The sequence below is a fragment of the Chiloscyllium punctatum genome, unplaced genomic scaffold, assembly GCF_047496795.1.
Source record: "Chiloscyllium punctatum isolate Juve2018m unplaced genomic scaffold, sChiPun1.3 scaffold_165, whole genome shotgun sequence".
Taxonomy (NCBI): Eukaryota; Metazoa; Chordata; class Chondrichthyes; order Orectolobiformes; family Hemiscylliidae; genus Chiloscyllium; species Chiloscyllium punctatum.
Window position 1 is genome coordinate 440,287 of NW_027309899.1, and position 13,392 is coordinate 453,678.

General features: G+C 46.0%; 1 non-coding gene across 1 annotated transcript; it reads left to right on the plus strand.

The window, feature by feature from the left end:
- Positions 1-10,975: 10,975 nt before the first annotated feature.
- Positions 10,976-11,057, plus strand: trnas-acu (transfer RNA serine (anticodon ACU)). The gene has a single exon. It is a non-coding gene; the product is annotated as a tRNA-Ser (tRNA).
- The last annotated feature ends 2,335 nt before the right edge of the window (positions 11,058-13,392 follow it).

A 13,392-nucleotide genomic window follows, 5' to 3' on the forward strand; every position in this document is an offset into this window, starting at 1 on the left:
GCACACTCATTCTCTCTCGCACACATGCATTCTCGCTCTCTCTTGTACACGCATTCTCTCTCACGCACACACTCATTCTCTCTCTCTCACACACACGCATTCTTTCTCACACATGCATTCTCTCTCATGTACACTCATTCTCTCTCATACACGCATTCTCTCACACACACATTTTCTCTCTCGCACACACGCATTCTCTCTCACACATGCATTCTCTCTCTCACACATGCACGCATTCTCTCTCTCACACACATTTTCTCTCTCACACACACTCATTCTCTCTCTCACACACTCATTCTCTCTCTCACTCACGCATTCGCTCTCTCTCTCCCACACTCATTCTCTCTCTCACGCGTGCATTCTCTCTCTCTCTCACAGACGCATTCTCTCTCACACTCATTCTCTCTCTCTCACACACGCATTCTCGCTCTCTCTCGCACACGCATTCTTTCTCACACACGCATTCTCATTCTCTCTCACACATGCATTCTCTCTCTCACACATTTTCTCTCTCACACGCACGCATTCTCTCTCTCACACACACGCATTCTCTCTCATACACGCATTCTCTCTCTCTCACAAACGCATTTTCTCTCTCACACACACGCATTCCACATTTTCTCTCTCACACACACGCATTCCACATTTTCTCTCTCACACACACGCATTCCACATTCTCTCTCACACACACACGCATTCTCTCTCTCTCACACACACATTTTCTCTCTCACACACACGCATTCCACATTTTCTCTCTCACACACATGCATTCTCTCTCTCACACACACACGCATTCTCACTCACACACGCATTCTCTCTCACACACACATTTTCTCTCTCACACACACGCATTCTCTCTCTCTCACACACATTTTCTCTCTCAAACACACGCATTCCACATTCTCTCTCTCACACACGCATTCTCTCTCTCTCACACACACGCATTCTCACTCACACACGCATTCTCTCTCACACACACATTTTCTCTCTCACACACGCTTTCTCTCTCTCTCACACACGCATTCTCTCTCTCACACACACACGCATTCTCTCTCTCTCACACACACGCATTCTCTCTCTCTCACACACACATTTTCTATCTCACAACCACGCATTCTCTCTCACACACATTCTCTCTCACACACACGCATTCTCTCTCTCACACACACGCATTCTCTCTCTCTCTCTCTCACACATTTTCTCTCGCACACACATGCATTCCACATTCTCTCTCACACACACACGCATTCTCACTCACACACGCATTCTCACTCACACACATTCTCTCTCACACACACTCATTCTCTCTCTCTCACACACATTTTCTCTCTCGCACACACGCATTCTCTCTCTCACACACACATTCTCTCTCTCTCTCACACGCATTCTCTCTCGCACACACGCATTCTCTCTCACACACGCATTCTCTCTCACACACGCATTCTCTCTCACACACATGCATTCTCTCTCTCTGTGTCCCCCACTCTCTCTCTCCCCCACTCTCTCTGTGTCCCTCTCTCTCTCTGTGTCCCTCTCTCTCTCTGTGTCCCTCTCTCTCTCTGTGTGTCCCTCTCTCTCTCTCTCTGTCCCTCTCTCTGTATCCCTCACTCTCTCTTTCTCTGTCTGTCCCTCGGTCTCTCTATCACACTCTCTCCCTGTGTCCCACTCTCTCTCCCTGTGTCCGTCACTCTCTCCCTGTGTCCCACTTTCTCTCCCTGTGTCCATCATTCTCTCCCTGTGTCCCTCACTCTCTCTCTGTGTCCCTCTCTATCTTTCTCTCTCTGTCACTCTCTCTGTGTTCCTCTCTCTCTCTCTATGTATCCCGCTCTTTCTCTCAATCTCTCTCTCTGTTCCTGTCCCTCTCTCTCTGTCTCGGTCCCACTCTCACTGTCCCACTCTCACTGTCCCTCTCTCATTGTCTCTCTCTCTCTGCGTACCTCACTCTATCTCTGTCCCTCTCTCTCTGCGTACCTCACTCTATCTCTGTCCCTCTCTCTCTGCGTCCCTCACTCTCTCTCTCTGTCCCTCTCACTCCCTGTCCCTCACTCTCTCTCTCTCTCTCTCCCGGTCCCTCACTCTCTCTCCCTGTACCTCACTCTCTCTCCCTGTACCTCTCTCTCTCCGTCACTCTCTCTCTCTCCCTGTCCCCCCCTCTCTCTCTGTCCCCCTCTCTCTCTCCCTGTCCCTCTCTCTCTCTGTCCCTCTCTCTCCCTGTCCCTCACTCTCTCTCCCTCTATCTCACTCTCTCTCTCCCCGTCCCTCTCTCTCTCTCTCTGTCCCTCTCTCTCCCCCTGTCTCTCTCTCTCTCCCTGTCCCTCTCTCTCTCTCTCCCTGTCCCTCTCTCCCTCTCTCTCTCTCCCTGTCCCTCACTCTCTCTCACTCTCTCTGTCTCCCTCTCTCCCTCTCACCCTGTCCCTCTCTCTCCCTGTCCCTCACTCTCTCTCCCTCTATCTCACTCTCTCTCTCCCTGTCCCTCACTCTCTCTCCCTCTATCTCACTCTCTCTCTCCCTGTCTCTCTCTCTCTCTCTCTCTCTCCCTGTCCTCCTCTCTCTCTCCCTGTCCCTCTCTCCCTCTCTCTCTCTGTCCCTTTCTCTCTCTCTCTCCCTGTCTCTCTCTCTCTCTCTCTCTCTCTCTCTGTCCCTCACGCTCTCTCTCTCTCCCTGTCTCTCTCTCTCTCCCTGTCTCTCCCTCTCTATCTCTCCCTGTCCCTCTCTCTCTCCCTGTATCTCTCTCTCTCTCCCTGTCCCTCTCTCTCCCTGTCCCTCTCTCTCTCCCTCCCTCTCTCTCTCCCTCTCTCTCTCTCCCTGTCCCTCTCTCTCTCTCTCTGTCCCTCTCTCTCTCTCTCTCCCTGTCTCTCTCTCTCTCCCTGTCTCTCTTTCTCCCTGTCCCACTCTCTCCCTGTCCCTCTCTCTCTCTCTCTCCCTGTCACTCTCTCTCTCTCTCTCACTGTCCCACTCCCCCTCTGTCTCTCTCTCTCCCTGTCCCTCTCTCTCTCTCTGTCCCTCTCCCCCCATCTCTCTCTCTCCCTGTCCCTCTCTCTCTCACTCTGTCTCTCTCCCCCCTCTCTCTCTCTCTCCCTGTCCCTCTCTCTCTCTCTCTGTCCCTCACTCTCTCCCTGTCTCTCTCTCTCTCTGTCCCTCACTCTCTCTCTCTGTCCCTCTCTCTCTCTCCCTGTCCCTCACTCTCTCTCCCTGTCCCTCACTCTCTCCCTGTCGCTCTCTCTCTCTCTCTGTCCCTCTCTCTCTCTCTCTGTCTCTCTCTCTCTCTCCCTGTCCCTCTCTCTCCCTGTCCCTCACTCTCTCCCTCTATCTCACTCTCTCTCTCCCTGTCCCTCTCTGTCTGTCCCTCTCTCTCTCCCTGTCTCTCTCTCTCTCCCTGTCCCTCTCTCTCTCTCCCTGTCCCTCTCTCCCTCTCTCTCTCTCTCTGTCCCTCTCTCTCTCTCTCTCTCCCTGTCCCTCGCTCTCTCTCCCTCTCTCTCTCTCTCCCTGTCCCTCTCTCTCTCCCTGTCCCTCACTCGCTCTCCCTCTATCTCACTCTCTCTCTCCCTGTCCCTCTCACTCTCTCCCTGTCCCTCTCTCTCTCTCTCTCTCCCTGTCCCTCTCTCTCTCTCTCTCTCCCCCTGTCTATCTCTCTCTCTCCCTGTCCCTCTCTCTCTGTTCCTCTCTCTCTCTCTCTCTCTCTCCCCTCTCTCTCTCTCTCTGTCCCTCTCTCTCTCTCCCTGTCCCTCTCTCTCTCTCCTTCACTCTCTCTCTCCCTGTCTCTCTCTCTCTCTCCCCCGTCCCTCTCTCTCTCTCCCTCCCTGTCCGTCTCTCTCTCACTGTCCCTCTCTCTCTCTGTCTCTCTGTCTCTCTCTCTCTGTCCCTCTCCCCCCACTCTCTCTCTGTCCCTCTCTCTCTCCATATCCCTCTCTCTCTCTCCCTGTCCCTCTCTCTCTCTCTCTCTGTCCCTCTCCCCCTCACTCTCTCTCTGTCTCTCTCTCTCCCTGTCCCTCTCTCTCTCCCCCTCACTGTCTCTCTCTCTCCCTGTCCCTCTCTCTCTCCCTGTCCCTCACTCTCTCTCCCTGTCTCTCTCTCTCTCTGTCCCTCACTCTCTCTCCCTGTCCCTCTCTCTCTCTCTGTCCCTCTCTCTCTCTGTGTCCCTGTCCCTCACTCTCTCTCCCTCTATCTCACTCTCTCTCTCTCCCTGTCCCTCTCACTCTCTCTCTCCCTCTCTCTCTCTCTCTCTCTCCCTGTCCCTCTCTCTCTCCATATACCCCTCATTCGCCCTGTCCCTCTCTCTCTCTCTCTCTCTCTCTCTCTCTCTCTCTCTCTCTCTCTCTCTCTCTCTCTCTCTCTCTCTCACTCTCCCTGTCGCTCTCTCTCTCTCTCTCTGTGTGTGTCTGTCCCTCTCAGATAGCCCGGAGTAAGTTACATCCTGGAATCGTTTCGCGGAGTTCAGAGTGGTTTATATACCGAATAACGGATAGCCTGGAGTGAGTTCCAGCCTGGAATCAAATCGCGGAGTTCAGAGTGGTTTATGTACAGAATAACAGATATCCCGGCGTGAGTTATAGCCTGGATTCTAATTGAGGGATTCAGAGTGGTTTATATACAGAATAACAGATAGCCCAGGTTGAGTTACAGCCTGGAATCTAATTGAGGGGTTCAGAGTGGTTTACATACAGAATAACAGATATCCCGGGGTGAGTTACAGCCTGGATTCTAATTGAGGGATTCAGAGTGGTTTATATACAAAATAACAGATAGCCCAGGTTGAGTTACAGCCTGGAATCTAATTGAGGGTTTCAGAGTGGTTTACATACAGAAGAACAGATAGTCCAGAGTGACTTACAGCCTGGAATCTAATTGAGGGGTTCAGGCCTGTTTATATACAGAATAACAGATAGCCCGGGGTGAGTTACAGCCTGGAATCTAATCAAGGGGTTCAGGCTGGTTTATGTGACAGAATAACAGTAATCCCGAGGTCAGTTAAAGCCTGGAATGTAATCGAGGGGTTCGGGGTGGTTTATATACAGAAAACAAATACCCTGGTGTGAGTTAAGGCATGGAATCTAATTGAGGGGTTAAGGCTTGTTTATATACAGAATATATATTCAGAATATATATTTCATATTCAGAATAACAGATGGCTCGGAGTGAGTTGCAGCCTGGAATCGAATCGCGGGGTTCAGGGTGATTTATATACAGAATAACAGATAGCCCAGAGTGAGATGCAGCCTGGAATCTAATCGCGGGGTTCAGGGTAGTTTATAAACAGAATAACAGATAGCCTGGAGTGAGTTACAGCTTGGAATTTAATCGCGGGGTTTAGGGTGGTTTATATACAGAATAACAGACAGCCCGGAGTGAGTTACAGCCTAGAATCAAATTGAGGTGTTCAGAGTGGGTTATATACAGAATAACAGATATCCCGGAGTGAGTTACAACTTGGAATCGAATCGAGGTGTTCAGGGTGGGTTGCATACAGAATAACAGATAGACTGGAGTGAGTTGCAAATTGCATTCAAATTGAGGGTATTGGGCAATTAATCGACAGAGCAACGGGATACGAGAGGAGAGAAAGCAGAGGAGAAATTACCCACCATGGACCAACTCAACAATGAGCTGAGCCAGACAGGATTCAAGTGCTTTATGTGGAGGTTTCTATGTGTTCTGAAAGATGGGAGAGAAACAGGCAGATACCCACAGTTTCTATGATGTTGCAGTCAAATATCTGAAAGACAGGGAATCCCTAAGCAGAGACGCAGAGTTAAACTCAGTTTAAACTCTCTCCATCACACACACACACCCACACATAGAAACTGAATATAATGTGGAGAAATGTCCATGTGCAGCACAGATTTCCAAACTAACTCAGTGACAGACCAAAACCCCGTTCTCTGCCCAGTCCCCACTTCCAGACCCAGGGAGGTTTTATCCCTGACCCAGGGCATGTTTCTGACTGGATATTATTACATTGTAACATGAAGGTACTGAGTGTAACAGTTTGCTACATCCTATCATGTCATCTATTTTGCTGTCAGTGTTTTGTGAATTATATTGAAAACATTGGCAGGTGCAAGAGAATATTCTGGAAGGTGATTTGCAGTAAGAATAGAAAAAGCTGAATGTTTCTGTGTAAAATGATGAGAAATTCTGAAGCAGTATTGTTCAGATGCTACAGCTGATCATGTACGTAAACATCAGTAAGTTAACATGATGGTAGTGCCAGCAGATTGGAGGACCAGTGATACATTGATCATTATTGAGATTAGATTGTGTTGGGAACATGAGTTTAACATGACAGGAAGTGGAATCAAATCAATGGGTTCAGGGTGGTTAATATACAGATTAACAGATAGCCCAGAGTGAGTTACAGTCTGGAATCGAATTGAGGGGTTCAGGCTTGTTTATATACAGATTAACAGATAGCCATGTGTGAGCAAATGCCTGGAACCTACTTGAGGAGTTCAGAGTGATTTAAATACAGAATAACAGATAGACCAGCGTGAGTTACAGCCTGGAATCTAATTGAGGGGTTCAGAGTGTTTTATATACAGAATAACAGATAGACCAGCATGTGTTACAGCCTGGATTCTAATTGAGGGTTTCAGGGTGGTTTATATACAGGATAACAGATATCCCGGTGTGAGTTAAAGCCTGGAATGTAATCGAGGGGTTCAGAGTGGTTAATATACAAAACACAGATACTCTGGAGTGAGTTAAGGCATGGAATATAATTGAGGGGTTCAGGCATGTTTATATACAGATTAAAAGATATCCCTGAGTGAGCTAATGCCCGGAACCTAATCGAGGAGTTCAGAGTGATTTATATACAGAATAGCAGATGCCACAGAATGAGATACAGACAGGAATCCAATCGAGGGGTTCAGGGTGGGTTGCATACAGAATAACAGATACTCTGGAGTGAGTTACAGCCTGGATTCAAATCGAGGTGTTCAGGGTGGGTTATATACAAAATATCAGATAGCCCAGAGTGAGTTACAGCCTGGAATCTAATCGAGGGGTTCAGGGGGTTAAAATACAGAATAACAGATAGCCTGGAGTGAGTTACAGATTGGAATCAAATCGAGGTGTTCAGGGTGGGTTACATACAGAATAACAGATAACTAGTAGTGAGTCACAAAATTGCGGAGTCATACAGTCCTAGAGATGTACAGCATGGAAACAGACCCTTTGGTCCAACCCGTCTATGCCGACCAGATATCCTAACCTACTCTAGTCTCTTTTTCAAGCACTTGGCCCATCTCCCTCCAAAACTTTCCCATTCACATATCCATCGAGCTGAATTTTAAATGTTGCAATTGTACTCCCTCCACCACTTCCTCTGACAGTTCATTGCATTCATGGACCACCCTCTGAGTGAACAAGTTGCCCCTTAGGTCTCTTCCATATCTTTCCCCTCTCACACTAAACCGCTGCCCTCTAGTTCTGGACTCCCCTATAGCGAGGAAAAGACTTTGTCTATTTCTTCTATCCATGCCCGTCTTGATTTTATAAACCTCGATAAAGTCACGCCTCAGCCTCTGATGCTCCAGGGAAAACAGCCCCAGCTTATTCAGCCTCTCCCCTTGGCTCAAATCCTCTGGTTTATGTCACAGAATAACAGAGAGCCCACAGTGAGTAACTGCCTGGAATCTAATTGAGGGGTTCAGAGTGGTTTATATACAGTATAACAGATAGCCCGGAGTGAGTTACAGCCTGGAATCTAATTGAGGGGTTCAGAGTGGTTTATATACAGAATAACAGTTAGGCCGGAGTGAGTGACAGCCTGGAATCTAATTGAGGGGTTCAGAGTGGTTTATATACAGAATAACTGATAGCCCACAGTGAGTAACTGCCTGGAATCTAATTGAGGGGTTCAGAGTGGTTTATGTACAGAATAACAGAGAGCCCACAGTGAGTAACTGCCTGGAATCTAATTGAGGGGTTCAGAGTGGTTTATATACAGAATAACAGATAGCCCAGGGTGAGTTACAGCCTGGAATCTAATTGAGGGTTTCAGAGTGGTTTATATACAGAATAACAGATAGCCCGGGGTTAGTTACAGCCTGGAATCTAATTGAGGGGTTCAGAGCTGTTTATATACAGAATAACAGATATCCCAGTGTGAGTTACAGCCTGGAATCTATTTGAGGGGTTCAGAGTGGTTAATATACGGTGGCCTTTGGTGATGGCATTTACTGTCCAGAACCAGTCTGTACTGGAATGACGGGAGACACACTATGAAGTATTTGAACTTCAGTCACCTTTAGAAATAGCTGAGACTGACTCAGGACACGGGGATATGGAGATGTTGGCCTTACAAACCTTTCAGACATCCCGTGGAAGAATAAAGGAAGTGATGGATAATTTTCGTCTCCATGGAGACGATGTTCATGAACTGGATAGATAGTAATTAACCTTATTGGAGTTTATAAATAGAGACGTCGTATTTAAAAAGCAAAGAGTTCATAGTGCAAAAGTAAAATTTGTAGTTCACCCTCAGTGGGAACATTGTGTGTAATCCTTGTCCTCATTCTCCACCAAAAGCATGTAAAGAAGTGAGAAAGGGCACAGACGCTGTTTCCTGGATAGCAAGATATAAGAAAGCCAAGTGACGTTGTTTACTAAGACATAAGAATATCAGAAAAGATACAACCGGTTTCATCGGGATGATAGAAAGAATGACGGAGTTTATTCACGAGATTTGGAAATGCTGGAGCAAAAACACGCAAATATGATGTAAACAAATGAGATTTTCACATAACGCGAGGTTTGAATGAGTAAATCGGGGAAAGTCCCTCTTTCGAGTGAATCAATAACTATCGTTTGAGCTTGAAAACCATTAGGGAATGATTAAGAAAAGTTTGGATGAGAGTTTCTTCCACGCAATAGAGTTATTTAAATCGTGAACGACTTTACAGAAGTAAAACGTAGAAGCTGACTTCAGAGTGGTTTAAAAGATACACGAAAAAACGTACAAGGAGAGAATTTACCATTGAGTGAAAGTCAGTATGGTTGCGTAACAATTTCGAATTTGTTGACTTCAGACACAAAGATATTTCATGAACACGTACAACTGAATAAGACTGAGTATAACAAGTTCATGGATTGGTAAGGTGTGGCGTATTATTCAAGGTGAAACTCGGTAAATGGCGCTGATGTCCTAAAATAACTGCAGACAGAAGTGATATCCTAATGACTAGGAATTGAATCGTCACTTGGAGATGCAACACCTACTTTAAAGATTTGACCACATTCACATGATGTTATGTACATTTCGTACATTCTTAACTCCACCCAAGAAATCCACCAAGAAGACTGGGTCCTTTTGTATTGTTAACCCTCTGTACTTCTCTGCAGCACGCCAGTTAAGATAAAATATGCTCACACCAAAATTCAGTTCAATACAATATTCAAACGGTCCTATGTGATTTCTTTTTTTATTATTGCAGCAACCTTTGTGAGTTTGTAAAAAACTGTGTAACATGAAATCAGTTCAACTTCTATTTTCCCAGAATTTAAAGTAGTGCACATGAGAAACGTTATCCAACTGGTGAAAAATCACCTTCGGCTCTCTCTCCACATAGTCTCTTCACGTTTTAGATACTTGCAGTATGTTTGTTGATCAAGGAGTCATTATCCAGAAAAGGTTGTTTCTCAATCCACAAACACGGGTATTTTCCCATAAACTTGGCTTTGCTCAATATCACCTTCTGTCCGTACCCCTCAACACGACGACAAATTGAAGCTGCTCCATGTGAGGCTCAAAATTAAAACTTCGGCACAGCACAGCCCACTATACTGGAACAGAGATACCGTGCACTGGTCACCTTCAGCACAGGAGCAACACATTAATGCTTACCTCCACATTCCTGGTTTTACCTTAACGTTTGGGAAACCGAGTTTCTCTGATTCCATGGCAAGTAACGGGGATTATATTATCATCTTCAACAGTGGTTCTGTCCCCGAGTGAGGAAAGTGGTGAGGTACTCATTGTAAAGATGGATAGATTGATGAAATGTACAATTTCATCTTTTGCCTTCATTAACTCATGAGCTTTTTATTTTGTTTTGCATCTGTAGAAATCTTAAAATCTTCATCTTGAACAGACTCAATGACAGATCTCCATTGTGTCTCTGGCATCGAATTTCATAGTGCAAACTCCCTCTGAATTCTTCCACCGCATTCCGCTGTTTGGGAAGTATTCCTGTTGTGGGAAATGCACTTCCCCGTGTATCACGTGCTGCTCCCAGCATGCGCTCTGGCACTGCACTCATTTTCCTTCTGACACTTGCTCACTGTGTTGCTGTGATCATACAGTGACTTGGTGTCGCACGCCCAGGAAAATGATACGCATCAAGGTTTTTGCATTGTTGAGATCAATTGTCAGTTTAGCCTTATTTTGGATTTTGAAATTGTCTGTTCTGAACACAAGTGCGTGTCAAAAACATCTGAGTGGAAGTTAGGTCTTCGGAATAATGACATTGAGCACTATGCACTCTCCTCCAGTCTGGAAAACAATTCCTCACAGGCAATTTAATAGACAATAGACAGTCGGTGCAAGAGTGGGCCATACTACCCTTCGAGCCAGCACCACCATTCATTATGGTCATGCCCTGAACATCCTCAGTCTGTATCCTGTTCCTGCCTTATCCCCATAACCCTTGATTCCACTATCCTTAAGAGCTCTATCCAACTCTTTATTGAAAGAACACCTCCTGCTGTCTCGGGTTCCTCATTCCGTTGACTTCAAATTTCACAGAATTCAACAGACCTTGTTACATAGTCATTTCCTCATTTTTGTTCAGATCACTGTGTGCACAGTGTGACAGTGGGAGTGCACTTGCCCCACAACCCAGGGGTCAGACCATAGTCTTGGAACCGGACTGTATTATTTGTCATTTCACCAACACCAGGGAGAAATATCTGCTGCTCTGCATAATTTACGAAATTCAATTATACATAAGGTCAGAGCTTTTTGAGTATCTGTGATGTGGTGGCCGAGAGGTTAAGGCGATGGATTACTAATCCATTGTGCTCTGCACGCGTGGATTCGAGTCCCACTGTCATCAACGGCTTTCAATGGTGCGGTTTTTCAGCTGTCGCATTGAAACTGGAACTCCAACGGTCAGTTTATATGCATTGTCGCTATTACAAAATCTCAAGGGATAGTTTGCGCCGTTTGACTAAACTGCATTGAAATCTAGTTTGCTTTGGGATAATGAAAAGGAGCGCGATTTTCTTTTTCAAGTCAAGCTGCTGTTAACGTTTTTTCGTATGAGAGCTGCGAAATGCATGTTTATGCAAAGGGAATCTTAATGAATGTTTTGTCAGATGAAATCTGGAGGAAGTTGAGTGGAAGTAATTCATCCTGGTGAGAAGAGCACAGCGAAACAGCACAAAATAATGGAGATATTTCAAAAGGGGCAGGGAGTGGGTGTAGGGGCACTGAGAACTGGCTGTAAATGCACAGTGGAGAATTGCCGCTGTGGGTGCCGTGCATGGGCACGGAGAGACTTACACATTGGTCTCGCCCTCGCCCCTTGCTCTCGCCGTTGATGAATGCTGGACATAAGGCACAGATAAACACAAGATGTGGGAAGCAAGCTCCCTCTCGTTATGCACACACTGGATGCATCACATTGAACTATGAACAACTGGAGAAATCAGCATGTTACCTATAGGGATTGAAACTAAACTGTGGATCATTAACCGCAGATTCATGGAACATAAACATGAAAAATGATTTAAAATGTAGGGTGGAGGGTTGCTTCGCTGAGCTGTAACTTTGATATCCAGACGTTTCATTACTTGGCTAGGTAACATCATCATCAGTGGCGACCTCCAATTGAAGCAAAGCCGTTGTCTCCTGCTTTCTATTTATATTTTTCTTCTCGATGGGGTTCCTGGGGTTTGTGGTGATGTCATTTCCTGTTCGTTTTCTGATGGGTTGATAGATGGCATCTAGATCTAAGTGTTTGTTTATGGCATTGTGGTTGAAGTGCCAGGTCTCTAGGAATTCTCTGGCATGTCTTTGCTTAGCCTGTTCCAGGATAGATGTGTTGTCCCAGTCGAAATAGTGGTATTTTTAATCAGTGTGTAGGGCTACGAAGGAGAGAAGGTCGTGTCTTTTTGTGGCGAGCTGGTGTTCGTATATCCGGGTGGCTAACTTTCTTCCTGTTTGTCTTACGTAGTGTTGGTGGCAATCCTTGCATGGAACCTTGTAGATGACGTTGGTTTTGTCCATGGGTTGAACTGTGTCTTTTAAGTTTGTTAGTTTTTGTTTGAGAGTGTTGGTGGATTTGTGTACTACTAGGATTCCGAGGGGTCTGAATAGTCTGGCTGTCATTTCTGAAACTTCTTCGATGTATGGTAAGGTAGTTAAGGTTTCTGGCTGTGTTTGGTCTGCTTGTCGTGGTTTGTTCTTGAGGAATCTGCGAACTGTATTTTTTGAGAATCTATTCTTCTCGAATACGTTGTATAGGTGGTTCTCCTCTGTTTTCCGAAGTTCGTCTGTGCTGCAGTGTGTGGTGGCTCGTTGGAATAGTGTTCTGACACAGCTTCGTTTGTGTGTGTTGGGATGGTTGCTGGTGTAGTTAAGTATTTGGTCAGTGTTTGTCGGTTTTCTGTATACTTAGGTTTGTAGTTCTCCGTTGTCCTTTCTTTCTACTGTGACGTTCAGGAATGTGAGTTTGTTGTCGGTTTCTTCCTCCTTGGTGAACTTTATGCCTGTGAAGGTGTTGTTGATGATGTCAAATGTCTCTTCTATCTTGTTTTGTTTTGTGATGACAAAGGTGCCATCTACGTAGCGGACCCAGATTTTTGGTTTGATTGTTGGTCGGGCTGTTTGTTCTCGTCTTTGCATTACCGCCTCTGCTATGAATCCTGACAGCGGAGATTCCATGGGTGTGCCGTTGGTTTGTTTGTAGACTATGTTGTTGAAAGTGAGGTGGGTGGTGAGGCACAGGTCCACTAGCTTCATGATGTTTTCGTTGGTAATGTGATTGATGGTGGTTGGTGTCTGTGATGGTCTCTTCTAAAAGTGTGGTAAGTGTTTCCTTTGCCAGGTCGATGTTGATGAAGGTGAACAGTGCTGTTATGTCGAATGAGATCATTGCTTCTTCTTCCTCTATTTTGGTGTTTTTGATATTTTTTAGGAATTCCTGGGTGGAGTCGATGGAGTGCTGTGACTCTTCTATGAGGTATTTCAGTCTTGCGTGTAGTTCTTTGGCCCGCCTGTAAGTTGGTGTTCCGGGTAATGAGACTATGGGTCTGAGGGGGGCTCCTGGTTTATGTATTTTTGGTAGTCCGGTTCGACTTGGGAAAAACCTTGATCCTGGGACAGTCTAAGCAAAGACATGCCAGAGAATTCCCAAAGGCCTGGCACTCCAACCACAACGCCATAAA